Source organism: Primulina huaijiensis, chromosome 17, assembly GCF_012295235.1.
Source record: "Primulina huaijiensis isolate GDHJ02 chromosome 17, ASM1229523v2, whole genome shotgun sequence".
Lineage (NCBI taxonomy): Eukaryota > Viridiplantae > Streptophyta > Magnoliopsida > Lamiales > Gesneriaceae > Primulina > Primulina huaijiensis.
In genome coordinates this window covers 10704098-10731717 of record NC_133322.1, presented here as the reverse complement: position 1 = coordinate 10731717, position 27620 = coordinate 10704098, and the positions used below count along the sequence as shown (strand labels likewise).

Here is a 27620-nt window from a genome sequence, read left to right as displayed (position 1 = left end):
TGCAGAGAAAGATCAGATTGATATTGAGCGGGATCGCCAGGGCAAGCGACCAGTCCAGATGCCGCACCGCCCTTCTCCTCAGCAGCAACATCAGAATAAGAGGCTGTTTCACGGCTCGCCTAGAAACAGAGGTCAGCCGCAGCAGCAGCAGCAGCGGGGACGCCCAGTCCCGAAGACTTTTGAGCATCCGGTATGTCCTAAGTGCACACGTCGCCATGCTGAAGCGTGTATGTTTGGCTCAGGAAAGTGTTACAAGTGTGGTAGTCCAGACCACATACTGCCGCAGTGCCCTCAGAGGAATCTGCCTACTCAAGGCAGAGTTTTTGCTCTCCATGCAACGGAGACTAACCCGGAGACCATGCTGATGACAGGTACCTTTAAGCTTTAAATTATATTTGAATTTCAATGTTTTGGGAAATTGGGTTAAAATTTTGAACTTAGAATTGCGATAGGATTGCATGCTCTAATCAGTGTATTATCGGGAACTTAGGTTAGAGAACTTTGACCTTCGCATGTCTATAAGTTAGTTTCGCGATTTTTGGGATCAGCTTGACATTCCAACCTTTCAAGGAGAATTTTTATATCCGGTTCCGCTACGAAAGCCTTGATAGATTCAGGGGCTACTCATTCATTTATTTCGGAGGTATGTGCTAATTTCCTCAAAGTCAAGACCGTTGGACTAGATGTGGCGTATTTAGAGGTACTGCCTTCTGGAGAGGAGATTACAGCCACCAATGTGATCCGAGACATAGACCTCGAGCTTCACGGCAATCTTGTTTATGCGGATCTGATCGTGCTACCGATGCCGAAGTTTGACATCATTCTAAGGATGGACTGGCTACTAAGGAACAGAGTTTTGATCGACTTTCAGCGGAGATCTGTTCTAGTCCGACCGCCTGGGATGACATAGTTCTTATTTGAGCCGGACAGGTACTTTCCCTTACCGCGCATTATTCCTTATGTCCAGGCTAGGAAGCTCATGTATAGAGGGTGTCGAGCGTTTTTAACAACTATTATATCTGTCCCCGAGGCACCCAGTCAGTTAGCCTCAGATGTCCCAGTTGTCAGAGATTTTCTAGACGTTTTTCCGGAAGACGTCTCTGGTATGCCACCTGAGCGAGAGGTGGAGTTTTCCATTGAGCTTATGCCAGGTACGGTTCCTATCTCAAAAGCACCGTACCGACTAGCACCGACAGAGATGGCAGAGCTTAAGAAGCAGATTCAGAAACTTCTTGACAAGGAGTTCATTCGCCCAAGCTTTTCACCATGGGACGCGCCAGTCTTGTTTGTGAAGAAGAAGGATGGCTCTATGAGACTTTGCATCGATTACCGGGAGGTGAAAAGGGTTACAGTGAAGAATAAATACCCACTTCCGAGGATTGAAGATCTATTTTACCAGTTGCAGGGAGCTTCGGTGTTCTCGAAGATTGATCTGCGTTCCGGTTATCACCAGTTGAGGGTGAAAGATACTGATGTTTCGAAGACTGCTTTTAGGACTCTTTATGGCCACTACGAGTTCCTTGTGATGCCGTTCGGGTTGACGAATGCGCCAGCGATCTTCATGGATCTCATGAATCGCGTATTTCAGCCGTATCTTGATCAGTTTGTGATAGTGTTCATAGACGACATTCTCGTCTACTCGAAGAATAAAGAGGATCACGACAGACATCTGACCACAGTGTTGAAGACATTGCAGAAGCACAGATTGTTCGCAAAGTTCAGTAATTGCGAATTCTGGTTGGAGAAGGTGGCGTTCTTAGGCCACATTGTTTCTAGCAGTGGCATTGATGTAGACCCAGCAAAAGTTACAGCAGTCAGAGATTGGGTTGTGCCACAGAATGCATCTGAGATTCGCATTTTTCTTGGCTTAGCAGGATATTATCGGAAGTTCATTCAGGGATTTTCTTCCATCACAGTTCCACTCATAGCATTTACCAAGAAGAATGTTAAAATTGTGTGGAGCGATTAGTGCCAGAAGAGCTTCGATACTTTGAAGCAAGCTCTTATCTCAGCACCAGTTTTGGCCATGCCATCAGGGCCTGGAGATTTTGTCTTGTATACCGATGCTTCGAAGCTCGGTCTTGGCGCAGTATTGATGCATTTTGGGAAGGTGATAGTATATGCTTCTCGTCAGTTGAAGACTCATGAGAAGAATTACCCTACCCATGATCTAGAGTTGGCAGCCGTTGTTTTTGCTTTGAAGATCTGGAGGCATTATTTGTACGGGGAGAAGTGCCAGATCTTTACCGACCATAAGAGCCTCAAGTACTTCTTTATGTAGAAAGAGCTGAATATGCGTCAGAGGCGTTGGTTGGAGCTTGTGAAAGACTATGATTATGACATTAGCTACCACCCGGGTAAAGCTAATGTAGTTGCGGATGCACTGAGCAGAAAAGTCATAGTGATGACTCATCTGACGGTTCAGAGACCTCTTCAGTCTGAGATCAGAGGTTTGATCTAGAGGCATATCCTCAAGGTAGAGTTCCCCGTCTATCCACCTTGACGATCCAGTCTTCTCTCATTGACCGTATTCGCAGTGGTCAGCCAGCAGATGAGCAGTTGGCAAAGTGGAAGCAGAGAGCTGAGGCCAAGGGCAGTGTCTTGTATTCAATTAGTGACGGTATTGTGAGGTACCGAGAAAGAATATGGGTTCCTAGCAGTGATTCTATCCGAGCAGATATTTTATTATAGGCCCATATGTCGCCGTACTCTATTCATCCAGGGAGTACGAAGATGTACAAAGACCTGCAGTTATTATACTGGTGGCTAGGAATGAAGAAGGATATCAGACGCTTTGTATCCGAGTGTCTGACTTGTCAGTTAGCGAAGGCAGAGCATCATAGGCCAGCAGGTTTGCTCAAGCCTTTTCCTATTCCCGAGTGGAAGTGGGAGAAAATTACCATGGACTTTGTTACCGGTTTGCCGAAGTCAGTCAGAGGATCAAATGCTATCTGGGTGATTGTTGATCGTCTTACCAAATCAGCGCACTTCTTGCCTATTAAGACGACTTTCACCATGGTTCAGTTTGCAGAGTTGTATATCCGGGAAATAGTCCGACTTCATGGTATTCCAGTTTCTATCGTATCTGACATAGACCCCAGATTTACTTCCTCATTTTGGAAGAGTTTGCATTCGACGATGGGTACGAAATTGTTGTTTAGCACAGCTTTCCATCATCAGACAGATGGGCAGTCAGAGCGAGTTATTCAGACTTTGGAGGATCTTCTTCGTGCTTGTGTTATCGAATTCTCCGGGAGTTGGGAGTCGAACTTGCCATTAGTGGAGTTCACCTATAACAACAGCTTTCAGTCGTCTATAGGAATGGCTCCGTACGAAGCATTGTATGGTCGCAAGTGTAGATCTCTTGTTCATTGGAATGAAGTAGGTGAGAGAGCAGAGTTGGGTCCAGAGATTATTCAGTAGACTGCCGATGTAGTAGTCAAGATCCGTGACAGGATGAGGACTGCTCAGAGTCGACAGAAGAGTTATGCGGAAGCGAGATTTAGAGTTCGCCGTGGGCGACCATGTCTTTGTGAAAGTGGCACCTATGAAGGGTGTCATGCGATTTGGGAAGAAAGGGAAGCTCAGTCCGAGATTCATTGGACCATTTGAGATCCTCGACAAGGTTGTGACGCTAGCTTATCGTGTTGCTCTTCAGCCGAATCTGGCCGTAGTACACAATGTGTTCCACGTCTACATGCTGAGGAAGTATATGGCAAATCCTTCGCATGTCTTGAATTTTGAGCCGTTGCAGCTTACTCCGAACCTGTCTTATGAGGAGAGACCATTGCAAAATCCTAGACAGACAGGAAAAGAAGCTTCCGAACAAGCTAGTTAAGCGAGTTAAAGTCAAGTGACTTAACCATTCAGACGAGGAAGCTACGTGGGAGTCTGAGCCAGAGATGAGGAGTCGGTATCTCGAGTTATTCGGTGAGTTTTAATTTCGAGGACGAAATTTCTTTTAAGGGGGGAAGGGTTGTAGAACCCGTAAATTAGACTACGTATAAGCCATGCATAGTTACTATTATTTAAACTAAAATGATCTTTTTATGCATGAGGATTTATATCCATTGTTTTAAATTTGGTTGAGTTATGATTATTTATTTTAAATCGCAATAGTTTAGTTTTATCTTTTCAATTTAATAAATGAGGCCGGACTGGAGTTGGATTATTGAGATAAAATTTAATATTAAGAAAACATTCCTACAATTTATTTAAGATAAATAATAAGTTATTTTAGTATAAAAGAATGTTTAAGAATTTATTTAATTAACTTGAGATAAGTACTAAATAAATTCTTTATGTCCAATAATTTAATTAAAAGCCTAAAATAAAATATGTGACCAATTAAAATAAGTTAATCTAGACTTATTTTAATTAAGAAATTATAATTTAACGTGATAGTAAATTTACCTTTAAGATTTAAAGATTTAGCCATGCATGCAAGGTAATGTTATTCTTTAATTAATTTATTAATTCACTAAAATATTTAATGGGTAGATAAAACTCTAAAGAATTAAAATACAAGATTTAAGAAATATTTCCCCTCCATTTTTAATTGAAATTTTCGGCCCCCTCCTTAATAGATTTAAATTAATTGACAACTCATTTCTCTTGAATCCCTTCCATATCCCTCTTGATATTTTCCATATCCCTTTCATGGTAAATAATTTCTTCAATTTTAAATCCCCATTAATTAATAATTTAGCAATATTTCATCCCCATTTATCTAGTAAAAAAAAAAAAATCGGCCACCCCATTAGGATATTTAAAAACATTGTCAACCCTTCATCTTTAATTCTTTCCTCATCAATTTTCTTGGGAGATGATTCCATCACACTAAATCTTCAATAATTATTAATTAAGAAATTTTCTACCCTTATTTGAAAGAAGAAAATCGGCCACATCATTAAAGATTTAACTTTGTTTTTGCAACTCACCATTTTGATCCATTTCCTTATTCTTTTCTTGGTAGATAATTCCCTTCATTTTTAATCACCAATAATTAATAAATAAGCAATATTCTCTCTTGCTTTGATAGATAAAAATCGGTCATCTCCACCTCCTAAATATCCCTCAAATCCTATGATATCATATCATTCCTTATCTAACAAACTCTAGGATAGAAAGATTTTATCTTGCCATTCAATCCCCTTTTAATTAGTAGACATCCCATTCATTTTTCCTAGCCATTCTCCTTCCCTAATTTTCGAAAATTTCAGTCTCTCTCAGCCCTAAAACCGTGAGAAAACACAAGAAAAAAATAAGAGAGGAAACAAGAAGCAAAGTCACTCCGTGTCCTCCGCGCCGCGCCGTCGTTTCGTTTGTTTTTCGTTAAAACAAACCAAGGCATGTTTATATTTTTCCTTGCTCTTCAATCAAGTCATATACATGTTTTTAAACCATATTTGTTCATGATTTTTTTGAGCAAAACCGAAATATTACAGCAACTACACAACAAAATTCTGCACAGATTTTTTCTACTTCCATTCATGCTTCACGGTTCTTGTTGTTTTTGTGGTTGCAGGGTTGGCTCGATTTCCAGGGGCTCAAGGCTGATTTTAGACATGATATAGGGTGTGTTAGGAAGGGATTTGTCCATTGGTCTCAGCCCCTTCCCCCCCTTGCACCGCGTTTTGGACAGCAACTCCCTAGCATGGCGTTTTGTGTCCCGATTCGCATGTTTAGTGCCTAAGGTGAAGATTCTGAACTTGGCTGCCCTAGGGGCTGTATCCATGGTTAGAATCTCTCCTTGGCTTGTCTAAGACGTGACCAAGTCGGCCTTTCAAGGTTTGGTCCATGGTTCCATCCGTTTTCAAAACAAACAAAACAAGCACCCCTTCGATTTTTCTTTTCCTGCATGTGTAGTTTTGAGTTTAGGGGTTGGTGTGGATCTTGGTTGGCTTTTTAGCCCTTAGACATGGTTCAAACCATACCCTAGGATGTTGATAAGAGGCTCTGGTCGGTGGTTCAAGCTCCAATGGCCATTAGCCTCGCAAACGACGCAAAGGAAACACAAGCATGCTGCTGTAATTTTTGACAGCATGTGTGCTGCGACTCAGAGATGAATTTCGGGTTCTTGGTCGGTTTTTAGCCTATGGCCTTGGACTGGACAGTACCTCATTGAGTTAGAAAGGTCATGTTTTTGGCCGTTTGTTATTCGGATCAGTTTAGAGGTCGTACGAGAATTTACAGTGCAATGTGCCAAAATGACTCTCGAAAAAGCGTTTCATGTTTTTGGCCTCCATTCACTAAATTTCGAGTACTTTAAATTTAGGAGCAATATTTCATCATTTTATGCGTATTTTAATCATGACTAAATGATGGTTCGGGTTGGTACGGAGTCACGATTAAATACGAAGTTATTGGGCGTAATTGTCTCATTTTTTTTGGATTCAATTACAAAGTTTGGCCAAGATAAATCATTTGCATATTTTTCATGATAGATTTAAGTCGCAGCAAGCCTGGGAGCGATCCAACCCATTCAGTAAAATATACAAAGGATATTTAATTACGTTATTTAATTATATTACGTGCATAAAAATAAAAAAGATTCATTTTTGAGATTTATGCGATATTGCTTGTGGCCACTTCACTGTCATGGTATTATTACTTCACCCTGTGGTCACTTACCGGTCCAGTTCAATTCATCCCGGTGATCACTTACCGGTCCCACCCAGTATACTGTGGCATTAGTCTGATCAGACGATTGTTATTTCACCCGGTCTTCAGTTACCGGTCAGTTCAATTCAGTTCAGTGCAGTTCATGGGGCCACTTGCGTAGAACATAATCTCAGCAAAATTATGACAGGCTATTTTATTACAGAGCTCTATTGAGCAAACAGTTCACTTATGATTTCCAGTTCAGTTATGCACGTATTTATAATTATCCATGATAAGATATTTACAGTGCAGTTATGCAAGTACTATAATTCATCATGACATGATATTTTCACTTCGCATGTAATTTTATTATTATCTATTTACTTGTTATTTACGATATATGCATGCTGAGTCTATAAACTCACTAACTTGATTGTTGTAGGTACTGATGATGTCGGGATCGAGGGCGGGGACTAGTGAGCCAACTCGAGTCGGCAGTAGTGGGACCCGAGGACCTCATTTATCAGTTTATTTATTATTTTTTCGAAAACTCATTTTTATTAAAATGAATTATTTTAAGCTGTCGTTTTGAAACATTATTTACTTCCGCTGCTATTTTGAATATTAAACTTTATTTATCAGTTTATCTTATGAATGAGACATTTTAATTATTTAAAAAGAAAATTTTTAAATTTTTCCGTAATTTTTCAAACACGAAATTAGAGGCCACTACAAATTCAGTGCTAATGTGTTCGATAAATAACTTCTTATATTTAACACGTTCTCGTATGGCTAAATACTTAATGTCGATGTGCTTTTTTCGACTACTACTTTTGTTATTTTGAGCCATTAAAACAGCAGCTGAATTGTCACAATATATTCTTAATGATCTAGATATAGAATCCATAATTCTAAGCCCTGAAATGAAACTATTCAACCATACACAATGAGAAGTTGCCTCAAAACAAGATACGAACTCAGCTTCCATAGTGGAAGTAGCAGTCAATGTCTGCTTTACACTTCTCCAAGATACAGCTCCACCAGCTAGCATAAAAATATATCATGAAGTGGATTTTCGTGAATCAATCCAACCAGCACAATCTAAATTAGAGTAGCCAATTACTTCCGAATTCTCAGTTCTTCTGAACATAAACATATAATATTTGGTCCCTTGAAGGTAGCTCATTACTTTCGTCGCAGCTTTCCAGTGATCTAAATCTGGATTACTTTGATATCTTCCCAGCATCCCAACAACAAATGCAATGTCAGGCCTAGTGCAAACCTGAGCATACATCAAACTTCCGACAGCATAAGCATAAGGAATGTTTTTCATTTGTTCCCGCTCTAGATCATTCTTTGGACATTGGCTCAAATTGAATTTATCGCCTTTATCAACGAGTGCTATACTTGGTGAACAATGTTTCATCCGATATCTCTCCAAAACTTTGTTGATATAGGTTTCTTGAGACAGACCTAGAATACCTCGAATTCTGTCTCTATGTATTTAAATGCCAATGACATAAGATGCATCGCCCATGTCCTTCATATCAATGTTTTTAGAGAGGAATTGTTTCACCTCATATAACAGACCCTTATCATTGGTTGCAAATAATATATCATCCACATATAGAATAAGGAAACAAATCTTGCTCCCATTGACCTTCTGGTATATACATTGATCCATTGGGTTCTCAACGAATCCGAATGAAGAGATAACATCATGAAATTTTAAATACCATTGACGGGAAGCTTGTTTCAATCCATATATAGATTTCTTAATCTTACAAACCAATTGCTCACCATTACTAGAGAAGAATCCTTCAGGTTGTTTCATATAAACTTCTTCCTCTAGTTCTCCATTGAGAAAAGCTGTTTGCACATCCATTTGTTGCAAATCTAAGTTAAAATGTGCAACTAATGCTAGAATGATACGAAGATAATCTTTTTTAGATACAGGAGAAAAAGTCTTCTTATAATCGATTCCTTCCTGCTGAGTGAATCCTTTAGCAACAATTCTTGCTTTATACCTTTCAATGTTGCCTAATGAGTATTTCTTTCTTTTGAAGACCCATTTACATCCAATGGCTTTTATACCATCAGGAAACTGAACAAGATCCCAGACTCCCTTAACTGCCATAGAATTAATCTCTTCTTTATTAGCATTAAACCATAGTTTTGACTCATTACAACTCATGGCTTGTGAAAACGTTTCAGGATCATTTTCGGCTCCAATGTTAAAGTCCGATTCTTGTAAATACACAACATAATCACTAGATATTGCTGATCTTCTTATTCTAGTAGATCTCCTAAGGTTGTTTGGTTGTTCAAAAATTTCTTGTTGTTCTTCATTAACAAGTTGATCTACTGGATTTTCATCAGCAATTTGTGAAACTTCAGTAACTGGTTGTCTAACACCCATTTGGTCTTGACAGGTGTGAATAACGACCAATCTGTCATTTGAATAAGAGGGTTGTGCATTAATGTGATCGTTCTCAAGAATTATGTCATGATCACTCCTACTAATCAAGTTATTTTCAAGAAATTTTGCATTTCTTGATTCCACAATTCTAGTGTTGTGAGATGGACAATAGAATCTGTACCCTTTGGATTTCTCGACATACCCAATGAAATATCCACTTATAGTTCTTGGGTCCAGTTTCTTTTCATGTGAGTTGTAAAATCTTATTTCAGAAGGACAACCCCAAACGTGTATATGTTGCAAACTCGGTTTCCAACCTTTTAATAACTCAAATGGCGCCTTTGGGACAGCCTTAGTTGGAACTCGGTTTAATCTATACACAGTTGTCTTAAGAGCTTCAGTCCACAAGGATTTAGGAAGTTTTGAGCTACTTAACATGCTCCTCACCATGTCCAATAATGTTCGGTTTCTCCTTTCAGCTACACCATTTTTGTCCGGAGAACCAGGCATAGTATATTGGGCAACAATCCCATGTTCTTGGAGAAACTTGCAAACGGACAAGGTGCCTGTCCATTCTCAGTGTATCTACCGTAATATTCTCCACCTCTATCAGTTCTCACGATCTTAATTCATCATTTCCGCATCTAATGTTTTCAGTAAAAAAAAAATTACTTGTAATAATTTAACAAATCTAAAAAAAAATTACAATAAATTACAATTCGACAATGCTAACATTATTCATCAACTTAATTAACATTTAAAAATTTATTAAAAAATAAAACAAAAAAATTTATCCTAAATCGAAATTAAAATATTGTAAGAGAGAAAAATTTTAAGTGTCGTGAAGTGGTGTGAATGAAAATGGAACGAAAACATTGATATTTATAGACAACTAGCTACCGAGGCACACGCGTTGCGTGTGTCATGAATATATGAGGCTAATATATTAAACATTCAGGATATTACAATATCATGAAATCAAACTCAATTTGTTACCTCACATGATATAAGTGTTGATTATAAAAAAATAATATTCTTTTGAAGCAGTAATATCATCTAATGTGAAATAATGATAAACTTCATCATGTAAAAGAAGAAAATAAATAGTCAAAAGATTGTCCAAAAAATATGAGAATATCATCAAACTAAAATTTATTGAATATAAAAACCTAAAATTTGTTTTCTACATTCAGCTAATAAATTGAACAAAAAACAATTAAAGTTGTAGTTATCTTTAAGCAATTTTATGCCTAAGCTAAACCCTGTCTGGTCTTGCGTAATAAGAAAATATTCATTTTATTGAATCATACTCAAGTACAACATAAACATACTAAATAAATAGAATAATCTATTAAAGCGTGCTATACAAAATTGATATGACAGAACAAAATGTAAATGAAGAACCCGATAAATCAGATTACGTATAAGCCATGCATAATTACTATTATTTAAATTAAAATGATTTTTATACATGCATGAGGGCTTAATTCATTTTAAAACTTTGTCAAGTTATGAATATTTATTTTACGCAGAAGTTTAGTTTTTGTCTTTTCAGATAAGTACGCGAGGCCGGACTGGAGTTTGGGAAATTGAGATAAGATTAATAATAAAAAAATATTCCTAAATTTAATTTAAGCCAAGGAATAATTTATTTAAATGTTAAAAGATGTTTTTAAGATTTATTTAGTTAATTGGAGTTAAGTTATTAAATAAGTTCTTTTATGTTCAATAGTTAATTAAATCCTAAATTAAAATGTGTAACCAATTGAGATAAATTAATCTAGGCCTAATATATTCAAGAAATAACAACCTAACATTTTAATAATTAATTCTATAGATCAAGCCATGCCATGCAAGAAAATTATTACCCTAATTTAATTTATTAAATTAGTAAAGTACATAATGGATATCTAAGACTTTATGAATTTTAAATTTATGATTTAAGCAATATTCTTGCCTTGTTTTGTTGGAGAATTTCGGTCATCACCCCCCCCCCCACCCCCACCCCCACCCAAGATCCCTCCATCTCGTGCAACAAGAAATGGAAATGATATAATTCCCTTTGCCATTCAACCTTCTCTTATGCAACTTCTTTCTTAATGCATTCTTGACCCATTTAACTTGCCACCTTCCCCTTCATTTCCTTAGCATCTCCACACCCTCTCATTCGAAAATTTCAGAGAAAACCAGCAGCAAAATCGTGAATAACATCAAGAAAACAAGAGAGAAGAAAATACCACTCCGTCTCCGCCGCGCCGTGTTCGTCGTATTGATTTATTTCTTTCAAAAACCGATTTCAGGCATGTTTATATTGTTCATTTCTCTTCAATCAAGTCCTATAAATATTTTAAAATATTACATGTTCATGATTTAAGGAGCCAAAAACCGATTTGATAGCAACTTTGAGAAATCCTGCACAGACCCTTCTCGGCCTTGGCTTTATGCTTCACGGTTGGATTGTTTTTGTTGGTTGCAGGGAGTTGGTCTGTTCCAGGTGCTCAAGGCTGCATCTAGACATGTACTAGAGTGTGTTAGGGTCACGTTGGTTCATTGGTTTCAGCCCATGCACGCAAGGAAGAGACTTGACAGCAACTTCTTCCATAGTTTCAAGTTTGAGTCACGATTTCTGTGTTTGATTGTCTAGGGAGAGTGTTCAGATTATGGTTGGTCTAAGGCCTGTAACCATGGTTAGAACCCTCCCTTAGCATGTCTAGGACGTGACCAAGACAGCCTTTCAAGGCTTGGTGCATGAATCCATCAAGATTTTTAAACAACAAGACAAGTGCCCCACGGTTTCATTTTCTGATTTTTGTATGAGATGGTTTCGGCTTTGGGGGTGTTGGGTGGATCTTGGTTGGCTTATAGCCCTTAGCCATGGTTCACACAATACCTCATGATGTCTAGATTAAGCCATGGTCGATCATATGGCCACTGGAATGATATATGACAGCAAGATGAAGCAACACCCCCAACGGTACAGCACATGGTGTTCTCGGGTGAAGCTTTGGATTGTTGTAGGTGTTTGCTTGGATTGTGGTTGGCTTTTAGCCCTCAGCCATGGTTCAAGCCACACCTTGGGACGTTGTAAGAGACTGTGGTCAGTGGTTCAAGCCCCAATGGCCATTGGTCTCGTAAATGAAGCAAAGCAAGCGCAGCTGTTGTCACGCATTTTGACAGCAGCATAGTTTCGGTTCAGGAGGCTTGTTTGAGTTCTTGGTTGGCTTTTAGCCTATGGTCTTGGACTAGACAGTACCTCAATGAGTTAGGAAGGTCATGTTTTTGGCCGTTTGTAATTCGGTTAAGTTTAGAGGTCGTACAAAAATTTACGGTGCAATGTGCCAAAGTGACTCTCGAAAAAGCGTTTCAAGATTTTTGCCTCCATTAACTAATTTTTGTGGCTTAAAATTCTTAGAGTTATTATTTCATCATGTTAGGTGTATTTTAATCATGACTAAACGATGGTTTGATGTTGGTTCGGGTTAGTACGGAGTCATGGTTGGAAAATTAGTTTGTTGGTCGTGTTTGTCTCGTTTTTGGTTTCGGATATTAAGTTTTTGCTAAGTTGAGATTATTTGCATATTTCTCACGTTAGAATTTGGTCGCAGCAAGCCTGGTAACGATCCAACTCATTTGGTAAAAACAGGGTTATAATTATATTACGTGCATAAAATATAAAATGTTTATTTTTGAGATATATGCGATATGTCTTGTGGTCACCTCACGCTTATGGGATTTCTCTACCCGGTGACTTACGACCGGTTTATGCTCATGTATGGGTATGGACATCTAGTCCAAGGGCTGTGGTGATCTATACCGCCCACTATACTGTGGTTTAGTCTGATCAGACGTGCATGTTATGTTATGGGCCACTTGCGTAGAAACATTATCTCTACCAGAAAAATTACGATATGATATTTTATTACATAGCTCTATCGAGAAAATCTTTTACATACGATTTTCATATATGCACATATTTATAATTACTCATGATACGATTTTCACCTTACGCTTTACGATACGATATTTTACGTTGCATGCGATTTTATGATATATTTACTTGTTATTCACGATATATGCATGTTGAGTCTTTAGAATCACTAGACTTGATTGTTGTAGGTACTGATGAGGTCGGGACTGAGGTCGGGAACCAGTGAGCTAGCTTGGGTCAGCAGTAGAAGGAACCAGAGGACCTCATGTTTCAGTTTATTCGCATTTTCATGTTCAAACTCATCTTTTTATATGTTAGATATTTATTTTTTTAAGTTGTTGTTTTGAAACAAAATAATTACTTCCGATGTTATTTTTTAAAAGTTAAACTTATTTATCAGTTTATTTTATGCATGATGAATGTTATTTATTTAAAGAGAAAAATTTAAATAATTCCGCAAAAAAACTACGAATACGAAATACGGACCNGTTTTGCTTAAGTTGAAACAAAAATTAACAAATTAAGTAAATAGAGCAATGGAAATAATAAATTTGTAAATCCATGTTAAGGTCAAATTTATTACTGTAATGCAAAGAATTTTAAAAACCTGTGGCATTAGCTATTTATGGACACTATTTGTCGGATTCCTGACTCCATCATACGCGTTCTCCATGTATGATTCTTCAGATTTAAATGTCAGAACAGTAAAGATGCAAATGTGGCATATAAAAAATCAGATTTTGACATCGGAACTCTGAAAGATCTAGAAACATTTGAATTTAAAATATACCAACCAAAAAATAAATTTGTCTGTAAAGATTATAATAAAACAATGTCTAAGAAGCCCTTTTATAATGATTTAGTGAATCTGTTGAGAATATGTGAGAGATTAGATCATAAGACATAGAAGCTCCTAATAAATACATTATCTCACATGCAAGATCAAAACGAACAAACGAATTTGATATGATCACTAATATAAAACAACATAATAAATCATAGACCATAAACTTATTCATTATTAAAAACAAACCAGATGAAGATGAGGGCGAGTAGATCTGATCCATTGAATTGAGTATGTCATTTCTACAAATACTTTGTTTGCAACCAGTATCCTACATTTTTTGAGAAAAAACACAAAGGCAATTCATAATCAAACACAGTTTCCTCTTCGGGGATCCGCCATTAACTTGTCAATACATTTGGCCGTTCATAATGTTTCTGATTTGCCTGTCACAACTACTGAATCCCAAGACCAGAATAAAATAACATGGAGATATTGGGTAAGGGTGCCAGGAGAAAACAACAGTTACAAATAATAATCTCAACAAATTTGATCACTTGTAAATTGTAAAGGTACTGATCGTAAATTATAGTGTACTTATTTTCACCAGAATTATGGAAGTTTAAGCTTTGGACCTCTCCTCAACTTCATAATTCTAGCTCCTCCATTGAATCATTGGAGGATAGCAAAGTTAACTACCATTTATAACAGGATCCACAAAAAGTACATGGCAACCAGCCATGATTACCGATACAACCACAGCAGCATACTGGCTAAATCGGAGGGTCACACTCTGTTCAATATGGCTTTTATTGTCTATTTTTTTTGCATAAACTCTTATCTAGAAACCCGAATGTCGTTGAAAAACAAAAGAAACAAATGCACATAAACAAAAAATGCACATAAATATTTTATGTCATGTGATACAAATATAAGTAAAATTAATTTGCTTATTGCACTTGCATTTACCAAAAACCCAAGGTTTGATGATGTTCAATTCCAGATTCCATTCTCCACAAAATCTAGGAAAAATGTCTATAGGTTTTTGAACAATAATGTATAAATTTTTTGTGAGAACAATAATCTTGTTTCATCAATTTGAATGAGTTTGCTCAGATTTCTTCCATGGATTGTTCTCAAACAAACTCGATAGGAGAAGATTAGAAGAGGGTTCACATGCAAGATGGAGAGAGATAGACTGCCTAAATTAATTCCTCTGTCCTTTTTGAATGTTGAACATATGGATGAATTATTTGAGAGCACTATGTTCACACATTATGTCTAACGATTGGTGTGCAAATTGAGTTATGTCCAAACGTTGGTGTGATTATCGATCACAATTTTTTGGGGAAAACGGCACAAACATCGATCAACACTTTTTGCTTGGGAAAAAGGCACAAACAACATTCAAATAACTGAAACAATAACATGCAATTTTATTCTAGTAAAACAACACAAAACCTCTATATGAAATGCGTGCGCAAAATTAAGAAACCAAAAAAAATAAGGTTATTACCATCGCGTGACTGAAGAATTGCATTGGGAGAGGAGGTGTTTCTGTGTTAGGAAAACTGCGGCAGTTTTGAATGCAAGGTGGAGGAGAGCAGTGTAATTGTGAAGGAAAAATTTTATTAGAAGTTTTAATAACGAAGATTCGTTTGGGAGTTGTGAGAGAAGAAGATAAGCTGTTGGTTGAAACTTTAGAAAACGTGCAGACATAAAGTGAGGGTATTTTAGGTAATTTAAAAAACAGACCAAGACACCCTTTGGTTATTTTACTTGATCCATGAGAAGCAAGGGATTCCAAAGCTTAAATAAATATGCCAAACTCAATTTGTTACCTCACATGATATAAGTGTTAATCTTCAAAAATAATATTCTTTTGAAACAATAATATCATATCATGTGAAATAATGATAGAATTCAATATAAAATAAGTAAACAAATAGTCAAAAAATTTTCTAAAAAACATGAGAAAATCATCGCACTAAAATTTATTGAATATCAAAACCTAAAATTTATCTTGTACATTCATCTAATAAATCGGAAAAAAAATCAAGTTGTAGATATATTTAAGCATTTTATGCATAAGCTAAACCCTCTGGTCAAGCGTAATAAGAAAATATTAATTTTAGCGAATCATACCATAGTACAACATAAACATACAAATTAAAAAGAACAATCTATTAAGGCATGTTATAAAAAAATCGATATGACAGAACAAAATGTTCACTACGTCAAGGATTTCGCTAAATACATGGCAAATAAAGTAGAAATTGGCAAACTCCTTTTATTTTCCGAAAAAAACCGAGATATTGTACGTCTTTGGTAGTTTGACCGACGTTGGGCTAGATTTCTTTGTCGTTCAGCTTGTGTCATTAATTGTCTTTGTGCTTGTCGTCGCGTTGTGATTAATTGACGCCTTTCATTGTCATTGCGATTGGTATGAGTAGTAGCCCGTGTAGGAGGAGAAGACATTATAAAGCTAAATACTATTTAAATCTGTTTAAATATTTATAAGAAAACTATTAAATATTGGCCTCGACATGATTAAGTTCCAATAATTCAAGAAATGCAATAACAGTTTTGTGAATAAAATGAATATACCAGCATTACATCGATATACATTGAAGAAAGTTGATGGCAGAAGATGGTAACATGTTTTAATTGGATAAAATATTGTGGAAACGTTAATAAGATTTGTGCCAACTGGTGCAAACTTTGCATAACATAAAAAACCATTCTTATATAACGGGAAACCTTGAACAACATCAATAAATTAAGTAGATATTATACAGAAATGAACGAATTGCAAGGAAGCCCCAAATCTACGCTTCTTTTGCAAACTATTTGCATTGTAATCCATAAACTAAAACAAAATTAATAACAATAAAGGAAATTAAAAAGTGAGTAGATAACCATTACCTTTTAGGGCCCGCGCATAATTTTTTGCTCTCATGCGATTAGAGTACGGTGGTTTATGAATACAAAATAGAACAATTACATGTTTTTAGTTTCAACTGATAATTTTCATCAAAGAATAGGTGGAAAGGAAAAACCATGTGAAATGTGGAAAATAGGAAACAATTTTAAAAGAATTTTCGTTAAATCAAACCTTATGCTTTGTTGCCGGAATCTGAGAGTAGAACGTGTCCCTTGCTCATTGTTTTGTCCGAATTATGTATTTGAGCTTATATATGAGAGAAGTTTTGGAATAGGGAAGAGAATTTTGTAGCATTCTGAACTTTAATAAAATAGTAGAGATATAATGATTTTTTTAAACATATGAAAATTTTAGAAACAAAGTCAATTGATAAACATGAATACAAAATTTAAAAAATCATAGAATCAATACAATTTGAAGAAATTAATGAAAATTTATGCAATGATTAAACANTTACCTTTTAGGGCCCGCGCATAATTTTTTGCTCTCATGCGATTAGAGTACGGTGGTTTATGAATACAAAATAGAACAATTACATGTTTTTAGTTTCAACTGATAATTTTCATCAAAGAATAGGTGGAAAGGAAAAACCATGTGAAATGTGGAAAATAGGAAACAATTTTAAAAGAATTTTCGTTAAATCAAACCTTATGCTTTGTTGCCGGAATCTGAGAGTAGAACGTGTCCCTTGCTCATTGTTTTGTCCGAATTATGTATTTGAGCTTATATATGAGAGAAGTTTTGGAATAGGGAAGAGAATTTTGTAGCATTCTGAACTTTAATAAAATAGTAGAGATATAATGATTTTTTTAAACATATGAAAATTTTAGAAACAAAGTCAATTGATAAACATGAATACAAAATTTAAAAAATCATAGAATCAATACAATTTGAAGAAATTAATGAAAATTTATGCAATGATTAAACATAAATGAAGGATATAGATGAAGAAAGTTGATGTCAGAAGATGATAACATGTTTTAATTGGATAAACTATTGTAGAAACATGTATAAGATTTGAGGTGGGAGGTTAGTCTCATACAAACCATACTTAATTTTTATTCAAAATACATATTTTGTGTTTTTAAAATCCAAAACACAATAAGTTTCAAATATTATATCATTATAATTCTGTACATTATTTTGGTGAACATAATTTTATTATTTTTTTACCTCATATATTTAATTTAAAATTTATAATAATGTTTATTGTATGAAAAAATATCTTAAATTTAAAATTTGTGTTACCAAGTATTTGTCATCAAAATTAAAAGAAAATTTTATTTAAAATATATTTATGAAACCATGCTAAAACAACAATTATTTTATGAAAATAATGCTAAAATAATAATAATATATTTTAAAGCACCCATAGGCAGACTAATGCTGAAGGCTGGTTTTTGGCTTCTGCTTTTAATCTTCATGAGACAACTGAGAGGTTAATATTTGATCATCCTACTATGTGCTCTTCAGAACGCAAATATAACATTATTATTCACAAAGAGTAAATATCAAACCTTGTGGCCTTAGGAACAAAACTCGGGCTTCAGATTGAACAACTTGAAGGCTCTACCGCCTCGAGCGCGAAATTCGAACGAGTGATATAGCAACCACGAGCATATAAATTTGTCTCAGCACCACTGTTTATGTTTGAAATGAATTATCACTGATCTTAGATTAGTTAGCCGCAGGTAATTGATTTTTATTTATCATATAAATAATTTTTGTTATTAAATTTTTTTTCCGTTAAAAAAGACATATTTAAGCGATGGTGAAATGTGCAAAAGAACAAATTTTAATAAATGCAATATAATTTCTTCACCACAACTTTTTTCAAATTTAAAAATTTATAATTTTAAATGGATCACTCCCTTGAGACACACTGGATGCTCTAACCATGTCTATTACATGAGAAAAATTGGGTGATGGATTTTCAACATTGAAAGCTGAACCACTTACAGCACCACCACTAAAGCCTACATTTGGAACATTGGTATTCGAAAGAGTCTTGAAAATATGTTGGGCGTGTAATACAGGAGTCTTTGCTGTGGATGAACTCCCCATTGGTGTATGAACATTAGAAGTATGACCTTAATTACCTGACCCACTAATCCCACCTCTACCATGATTGAAATAGTATGGAGCTGACCCAGATAATGTCGTACCTTCTCTAACTTGTATACAATAAGTCGGTAAAAAGAACACTAAAGAATCAATTTTTTTAGATGATTCCACCTTGAAAACACTTACCTTGCAACTTTTCAGTCTTAACCTGCAATCTGAAACAGACCCACAAAAAGTTGAGGGAAAAAACTTAACAAAAAATCCCAGGAGAAGCAGGAAACTGAAGATAGAGAAGGTTGTATTTCGAATGATTTTTCAACATGGGTTTTCCAAGAATTATACGAAAAAAGGAAAAGAAAATGAAAGCTCAAGCTCTATCACTCACAGATAAGAAAAATTAAAGAAAGACTGAAAGTTTGAATCTTTTGGCAAAATGAATCTCAAAGGAACGCCATCATCAAAAGCTCATGCTCAGAAATGCAGAAACTTACTTCATGATCACTCAAACTTGTTACTCTGCCTTACTCAGAAAGCAAATGAAACACGAAATTTATTACCAATTTTTTTATTTGGTTTGTTGCATAAAAAATAACCACAACTTCAAAAAAAAGGACATGTATCGCAAATCTCATTATTGACAAATCAGATACACGTTATAATCACAGTGCAAATATAAAAACGAACACATTCCAAAGTTCAAAAGAAGATAGTAGCAGATCTACAGCGCATCAGATTAAAAAACAGCGCTAAATTCAACTACAAAGCGATTAGTTTCCAAACGCTTACCTAGCAAAACGATCGTGAAGACGAACGGAGATGCGCGCCTTTCCCACGCAGCAGCCATAACTTTGGAACTCAACAATCAACGATACAAATCTCTCTGTCTCACTATTTAGTGAGTTTTGTATCTGAAATATACAAAATGGACGAACCCGTCACGGGTGATGACATCTCGGGCGTGGGATAATTAAATTAGAATGACGCAAAAGATTACGTCTTCAATTGATGGATCGAGACAATCTCCAGAAATTGCAAAAGAACGCTGTTGTGTACTTACCAGAGGACCCTTTTGATTTCTTGGCCGGGAAAATTGAATTTCAATCGGCAGGCAGGAGGGTGGAGATCAAATGCAATGGATGTGGTGTTCGGATCGTCGAGGCCTCAACCGAAAAGCTGTTGGAGGAGATCGTGGAGTGGGTCCAGCCCAATCCAGCAAATTTCGAGAGAGAAGATTTGTGAGGATCCGAGAGAGAAGATCTGTAAGGATCCAGATAATTTCGAGAGAGAAGATTTGCAAGGGTAAATCAGAGAGAATCGTGCAGAGTAGGTGGTTTGTTGGAGATGGGGATTTATTTTGAGAGATAAATAAAACGCCCCGAAAATTTAAAAAGTCCACACGAACCACATGCACGAGTAATTAAATTCCTTTGCATTTTAATTAAATGTTTTAATTGCATAAATTAATTATGTGGTGCACATTGACATGTTTAAAAATATATTTTCTACATGGTCGCATTAAATATATTTTTAAAGATTATTTGAGTTGCGATCGAAGAACGGAGACCGAGGGCTGAAAAATAGAAAATGTTTTTATTAAATATTTATTTTTAAGTTTTGGTGATGCTTTTTCTTATTTTTGAAAATATGGGGTTTTGAGGTGATTTTATACGTCGGGATGTAATTTTTATCGATGTTGGATTTTTAACAAAAACGAGAACGTTTTGGCAATCCGGCTAATAAATTCACAAACTTATTCAAACAAATAAATTTTAATATTTTAATCAAACACTAATGGACTAATTGGGTCTAATTAACATTGTTAATGGGCATAAGCTAGTAATTAGAGTTTGGTTAGGATTTTAGCAATATTTAAAGTGTTAATCACCCCATTAAACCATATTACCTCACGGCCACACACCAACAATCAAATTAAAAACTCTCCCCCACCACAATTACACGGCACACACCAATTTTTGAAAGAAAAAAAAACATCAAACTCCTTCAAGGTTTCAAGGGTTCTTCAAGCCGTCATTCTTCGATTCGTTAATGAGAATTCGTGCGTAAAATACGCAAAGGCACGCCATATTATTTCCTTCAATCATCTATCACACCATAATATTTATTTGGACATGTTTTGCAAGGAAACAAGGCACGCAAATTATAATTTTCGCAACTATTCATATGCATGTGTGTTGGTCTTGGTTGTTGATTCAAAACCATGTTTATATGATGTTTAAGAGGTTGCCATGAATTAGAATATGAATAAGCATGTTTTTTTCACAAGTTTAAAGGTCTAGAAACCCACACAAAAGCAACCAAACGCTGCACAAAGATAGAAACGTAAGCTGGAAATCCGTTCACGTTTATGTGTGTTCAAGGGGCTCGGTTGATGGGTGGTTTGTGGCTTGGCTTGGTTGGGACTGGACCAGAGCTTGGCTAGGGTCCGTGAGGGGTCAAGGGAAGAGTTCTAGCCACGCTAGGACTCGAAACCAGGGGCTGGGAGGAGTCCTTCCAACAAGGACTCCACCCGAGAGAAAGCCCAAGGGGCTGTGTAGATTTCAGAAGTTTGTGCAGGGAGGAGGGGCTCGGTTAGGGGGCTTGGGCTTGGCTAGGTTAGGTCTTTAGGGTCCTAAGAAGGGGCACAAGGGGCTGGTTCAAGGTCTGGTGTGGTTGGCTTGGTCCTAGCATCAGAAGCAAGAGTCCATGTTCAAGTGGGTCTCTCGGCTGTGCCATGCAGCTGATATGGAGCTTCGGTTCTAAGCTTGGGGTCAGGTCCAATAGATTCTGATGTTTCCGGAGGGTGCCTAGAGGGGTTGGTCAAGAGTTGGTGCAGGGTGGCTCGACATGGCTCAAGCCAAACACAAAAAAAAAACGTGAGGGAGGAACCATGAAGGCAGCTTGTGCGTGCAGGTTGATGCTTCAGAATTCAGGAGCTTTGCTGCTGGGTGTAGGGGCTTGGACTGGTCTGGGTCGAGTCTGGGCATGGTCTAGGGATGGTCAGGGTTCGGTGGTGAAGGGTTGGGAGAAGTCCTAGACTAGTTAGGAGTCCTTATGTTTAAGGTAACTCACATACACACACACACCTGCAGTACTTGGTCGAGGTTCATGAAGGTTTTGAGCAGGCCAGGGCTAGGTTTTTGGGCTGGGCTTGGTCAGGAGGCTCCCTAGGTGGGTTGGATAGGTTTTGGCTCAAGGTGGCTCTGGCGTGGCTCGAGTAAATTAAGAGATGGCTCGGTGTGTTCGATGAAGGGTCAAAAACGAAAATTTAAGAAGAAAAATTGAATCCATGGGTCCATGGGGGTGGCTCATGACTTGGAAGGGTAGAATAAATACTAAAAATGTTATGTTTAAAATTTGGGAACAAAATAACGAGTTTTGGATTTATCCGGGATTTAATCGCCGCACGAAACGCTAATTAACGAGTTAATTGAAACGCCTAGTTTTATACTTCATAAAATTATGGAAAATTATAATTGAGCTCAAATAATTATTAAAAGCCTAAGTTTTCAATTTGGGAATTTTATATTAAGGTTTGGTTCAATTCGCGATTAAAACGCATTAATACATCACATTTAAAGATTAATTTAAAAGTCAACGATTTAAGCCAAATAAAAATATGGAAAAATTCGTGTAGGTTTAAATAATTATTTGGGACATGTTAGAGTCAATGAAATTAAGAAAATGACAAAAACGTGAAATTTTACGTCCAGAGGTAAAACGGGCTTTTTACACATAAAAATTAGTAAACGTCATGGCAGTGTCCTAAATGTTGTTTTATGTGCTAATATGACTATTTTTAATGGTTATGGATGTTTATGAAATTATATATGTTATAAGGATTATTTTAAAGGTTTATGGAATTATTATATTTATGGATTTTTATGTTTAAATGTTTATGATTTTAATTTTTATTTTCAACAGTTAAGATGTTAAAATGTTTATTCTAAATGATTAAGGATTTTTATATGTTAAATTAGGATTTTTGAATGTTCATGGATTTTTTTTATTTAAGGAAGATATTTAAAAGACATGTTGAATGCTTGGTTTAAAAGAAAAACGTTATATGCTTGTTTAAATTTTATAAAGTGATGAGAATATGAAACGTTGAAGGAAGTGAAGTAATTGTGACTAATACGATGATATGTTGGAAATTTCGTGAGGGTTATGGTCCCAGTGGGAGCCCGACGATCGTGTTTCCTTGGATACGGATATGTACATGTATACGATACTATGTTAATACGTATGGCCAATGCCAAGTTGACCGGTGAGAGTGTTGCTGGTGTCTCCGCCGCCCAGTACTGTGGTTACATGTAGATGGATCCATCGCCCAATACGTAGACGTAGACGTAGATGAACACGAAAGTCACAATTAACAATCTGAATTCAATGAAAAGGAAAACGGAATACGTATATGTTGATGATAATATGAATATGAATATGTTGAGGACGACATGAATACGTTTAAGAAAATGTTTATGAAAAGTTTATGGAAAATGTTTTTAAATTTTATGCATCATGAAAATGTTTTTGTTTAAAGTTTCTGCATCTTCATGAAAACGATATTTTAAGTACAAGTATTTTTCATTGCTGCATGTGTTCTGTATTATGTATTACTTGTTATAAAAAATATGACGTGTTGAGTCTTTAGACTCACTAGGTATGATTGATGCAGGTGAGATTGATTATGAATATGTTAATGGAGGTCTTGATGGTTGACTTTGCTGGACTGAAGGTACACATAACCCGAGGACCGACGCTACTTTTTCTGCACTAGTTATGATTTATGATTTTAAGTTATGTTAAAGATATTTTTAAGAATTTTATTTATGTTATGAGATATTTTTGAGAGGTTATAGTATGTGTTATACTTTTCAAATTTATTGCTTTTTAGGTTGGTTAACTTCTGACATTTCATTTTTATGACTATTTCATTTGTTTTTAAAATGCTTGTTGGTTGATGTTGTATCTTAAAAGGGTAAAATATTTTATAAAAATATTTTAATGTGGTATATGTAAAGGGCCGAAAATCGGGTGTTTTAAAAAAAAGAAAAAATTCTAGCACATTTTAAGCAAAAAGAAAGGCAGACGTTTCAGTTGGTATCAGAGCAAAGGTCCTGTAAAGGGTTGTGCCACCATCAGCGTCGGAAAGATCAGTCGTCAAGCCTCGAACTTGTAAGTTCAAATGTTTTATATGATTTTATGATGTTACTTGCATAATTATATGAATTATTTGTTTACGTCACATGTTTAATATCTTTATGATAATATATGATTTATATGCTTTAAAATTTTTATACGTGATACGATATGAAATAAGAAATTATTTGATTTCAACGTATGTTGGCTTCGTGGTGGAATTGGACTATGTTGATTTTTGGGTTTTAGTATTGACGTTAAAATTTTTTTGGGCCACAAGAAATCGTGAATATTAGGAATACTTTTGGGACACGTAGATTTTTTAAGAAAATATTCATGATTCATGGTTACTAGTTGAATTAATTTTCGAGAATTACTCATAAGAAATAATAATCATTCGAAGATTGCAACGACTTTGAGAATATAAAAATGTATAAATTGGGATTTTAAATTTTGATGAAAGGTAAGATTGGTTATAAGAATTGATTTTTGGATAAATAAGTTTAAAAATTTTGAAATTATGTTATGGGAAACTGTAGAAGGAAATTAAGAATGCCGCAAACTTATGGGATAATTATAGGAATTTTCGAAATTAAGGACCAATTGGATAATATTTGAGGAAATTAAGAATTTATTTTGCAATTTTTAAGGAATTTTGGAACTAGTTTAGCAATAAGTGATAATTGAATGGTTTAAATGATAAGAATTTTCGATTCTTTAGACTTTTAAGAATATTTAGAACCTTGGGATCTTTTGGTTATAATGTTATAAGGGATGTTAATCAAGGGTTTTAAGGATGAATCAATACTAAGCTTGAAAAATCTAAGCGTTAGTGGATGTGTTTGGCATTTTAAGATTGAAATTTGGTAGGTTGATGAATATTTTGGGTATAAAATAAGGAAAGTAATATACGATAAGTATGGTCATCCATCTTTTATTATTGGTAATTGTAAGAAAATTTGAAATTCGAGGTTATAATAGTAACAACACTAAGTTATTATGGGTCATTTTAAGTTGCAATTTGCAAAATAAGGATTTAGAAGGAAAATTTAATTGGGATCAAGGAGAAATAAGGACATTCTAGAACTTAAGTTTTATCAGAGTAATCGCAGCGGAAGAGTGGATTTTTGGGATACTAGAACTAAGTTGAAACTTTTGATTATTAAGGATAAACGAATTTCGAGGACGAAATTCAATTTAAGGTGGGAAGATTGTAACGCCCCGAAAATTTAAAAAGTCCACACGAACCACATGCACGAGTCATTAAATTCCTTTGCATTTTAATTAAATGTTTTAATTGCATAAATTAATTATGTGGTGCATATTGACATGTTTAAAAATATATTTTCTACATGGTCGCATTAAAATGTATTTTTAAAGGTTATTTGAGTTGCGATCGAAGAACGGAGACCGATGGCTGAAAAATAGAAAATGTTTTTATTAAATATTTATTTTTATGTATTGGTGATGCTTTTTCTTATTTTTGAAAATATGGGGTTTTGAGGTGTTTTAATACGCCGGGATGTAATTTTTATCGGTGTTGGATTTTTAACAAAAACGATAACGTTTTGGCAATCCGACTAATAAATTCACAAAATTATTCAAACAAAATAATTTTAATATTTTAATCAAAGATTAATGGACTAATTGGGTCTAATTAACATTGTTAATGGGCCTAAGCTAGTAATTAGAGTTTGGTTAGGATTTTAGCAATATTTAAAGTGCTAATCACCCCCATTAAACCATAATACGCGACGGTTTGACTTTCAACCGTCGCTAAATTTAGCAACGGAATATAAATTGTCGCTAAATATAGCGACGGTTTTAAGCAAAACCATCGCTAATTTAAACTAGCGATTTAGCGATGGATTTAGCAAAATCGTCGCTAAATAAAGCAACGATTTTAATGAAACTTTGTTGTTTGTCCAAAAAAGACGCTAATCGACAACGATTTTCAAAAACCGAAAATCGTTGTCTTTTAACAAAGAAAAATTCAGAAAGAAAACGGTTTTAACGAAAACCATTGTTAAAAGGAAAAAAGACAACGTTTTCTGATAAAATCGTTGTCTTTTGAGTGTGGTTGTATATTGAATTCTTGTAGTGATATCTCGACAATAAATATCTGAATGTATGATTTCTAATATTTCTGTACTCCTCTTGGCATCCTTTTTAGACTTATTGGTCTGCTTTCCCTTAATACAGTCCACACAAGTCTCAAAATCAGTAAAATCTAAAGTACTGAGTACCTCATCATTTACTAATCTTTTAATTCTCCCTATGGAGATGTGTCTCAATCTCCTGTGCCACAATATAGAGGAATCTTCATTTATAACACATCTTTTAATACCTCCTTGAACATGCATAGTGGTGTTATTATTTTGTAAAGAAATAGAGAAAAGACCATCAATCATAGTATCATTTCCAATATGATTTGATTTATAAAACAAACTTATTGATTTATCCAAAAACTGAAATGAATAACCAAGTAGTACAAGTTTTGAAACTAAAATTAAATTCCTAGAAAAACTAGGAACATAAAAGGTCTTTTTCAATTTTAAAATATAACCACTATTCAACACTAGGCAGCAAGTCCCAATAGCCTCCACATGCGAAGACATCTTGTTTCCTGAATAGATACTCCGTTCATTTTCTATTGGCTTCTTTAGGTTTTGAATACCCTGAAGGTATTTGTAACATGGATTGTAGAACCAGAATCAATCCACCATGTGTTGTAAATCATATCAACCATATTAGATTAATAACAGACAAATGAAGTAGGAATACCTTTTTTTTCAAGTCAGTCCTTAAATTTATTGCAATCCTTCTTCATGTGTCCCGTCTTTTTACAGAAGAAACACTTGGATTATTTCTTAATGTCAGGTTGGGGTGGAATTATTCTTTTCCGTTTTCCTTTGACTTTGGCTTGCTTTTTATACTTTCCTTGTGTAGTCATAAATACATTATCACTCGTTTTTATTATCAACCTTCCTTCCTCTTGAGCATACATGGTAATTAATTCATTGATTGACCATTTATCCTTATGTGTGTTGTAGGAAATTTTAAAAGGTCCATATTGTTGTGGAAGAGTGCATAAAATGTAGTGCACAAGAAAAGTTTCAGACATTTCCACTTCTAGTGTCTTTAGCCGAGCCGCTATGTCTCGCATCTTCATGATGTGCTCTCGCACACCTCTGACACTTGTGAGCCTTAATGAAGAGAATTCCATTATTAGGGTACTGGCAAGTGCCTTATTTGAAGACTGAAAATGTTCATCAATAGCCATCATCAAAAGATCATGCTCAGAAATGCAGAAAATTACTTCATAATTACTCAAACTTGTTACTCTGCCTTACTCAAACCCCTCAAACAGAAATCAAATGAAACACGAAATTTATTACCAATTTTTTTATTTGGTTTTTTTATTTACTTCCGCTGCTATTTTGAACATTAAACCTTTTTATCAAGTTTATTTTATGAATGAGGCATGTTATTTATTTTTAATAATAAAAATTTTAAATTATTCCCTAAATTTTCAAATACAAAATATGGGCCTCTACAGATGGCTCATTTGGTGATTCCGAGACCTCTTCAGTTTGAGATGCAGAGGTTCAATCTAGAGACATATCCTCGTGGTAGAGTTCCCTGTTTATCTACTTTGACGATTCAGTCTTCTCTTCTAGACCGTATTCGCAGTGGCCAGCTAGCAGACGAGCAGCTAGAAAAGTGGAAGCAGAGAGATGAG

General features: G+C 35.3%; 1 long non-coding RNA gene across 2 annotated transcripts; it reads right to left on the bottom strand.

The window, feature by feature from the left end:
* Window positions 1-17733: 17733 nt before the first annotated feature.
* LOC140962390 (uncharacterized) lies at window positions 17734-27271 on the bottom strand. Of its 2 annotated transcripts, XR_012172534.1 has the most exons (3): window positions 27232-27271; window positions 18290-19266; window positions 17734-18254 (listed from the first exon to the last, which is right to left on the bottom strand). It is a non-coding gene; the product is annotated as an uncharacterized lncRNA (long non-coding RNA). The 2 variants fall into 2 exon arrangements; XR_012172533.1 differs by having other exon boundaries at window positions 17734-19266.
* Between the last annotated feature and the right edge of the window lie 349 nt (window positions 27272-27620).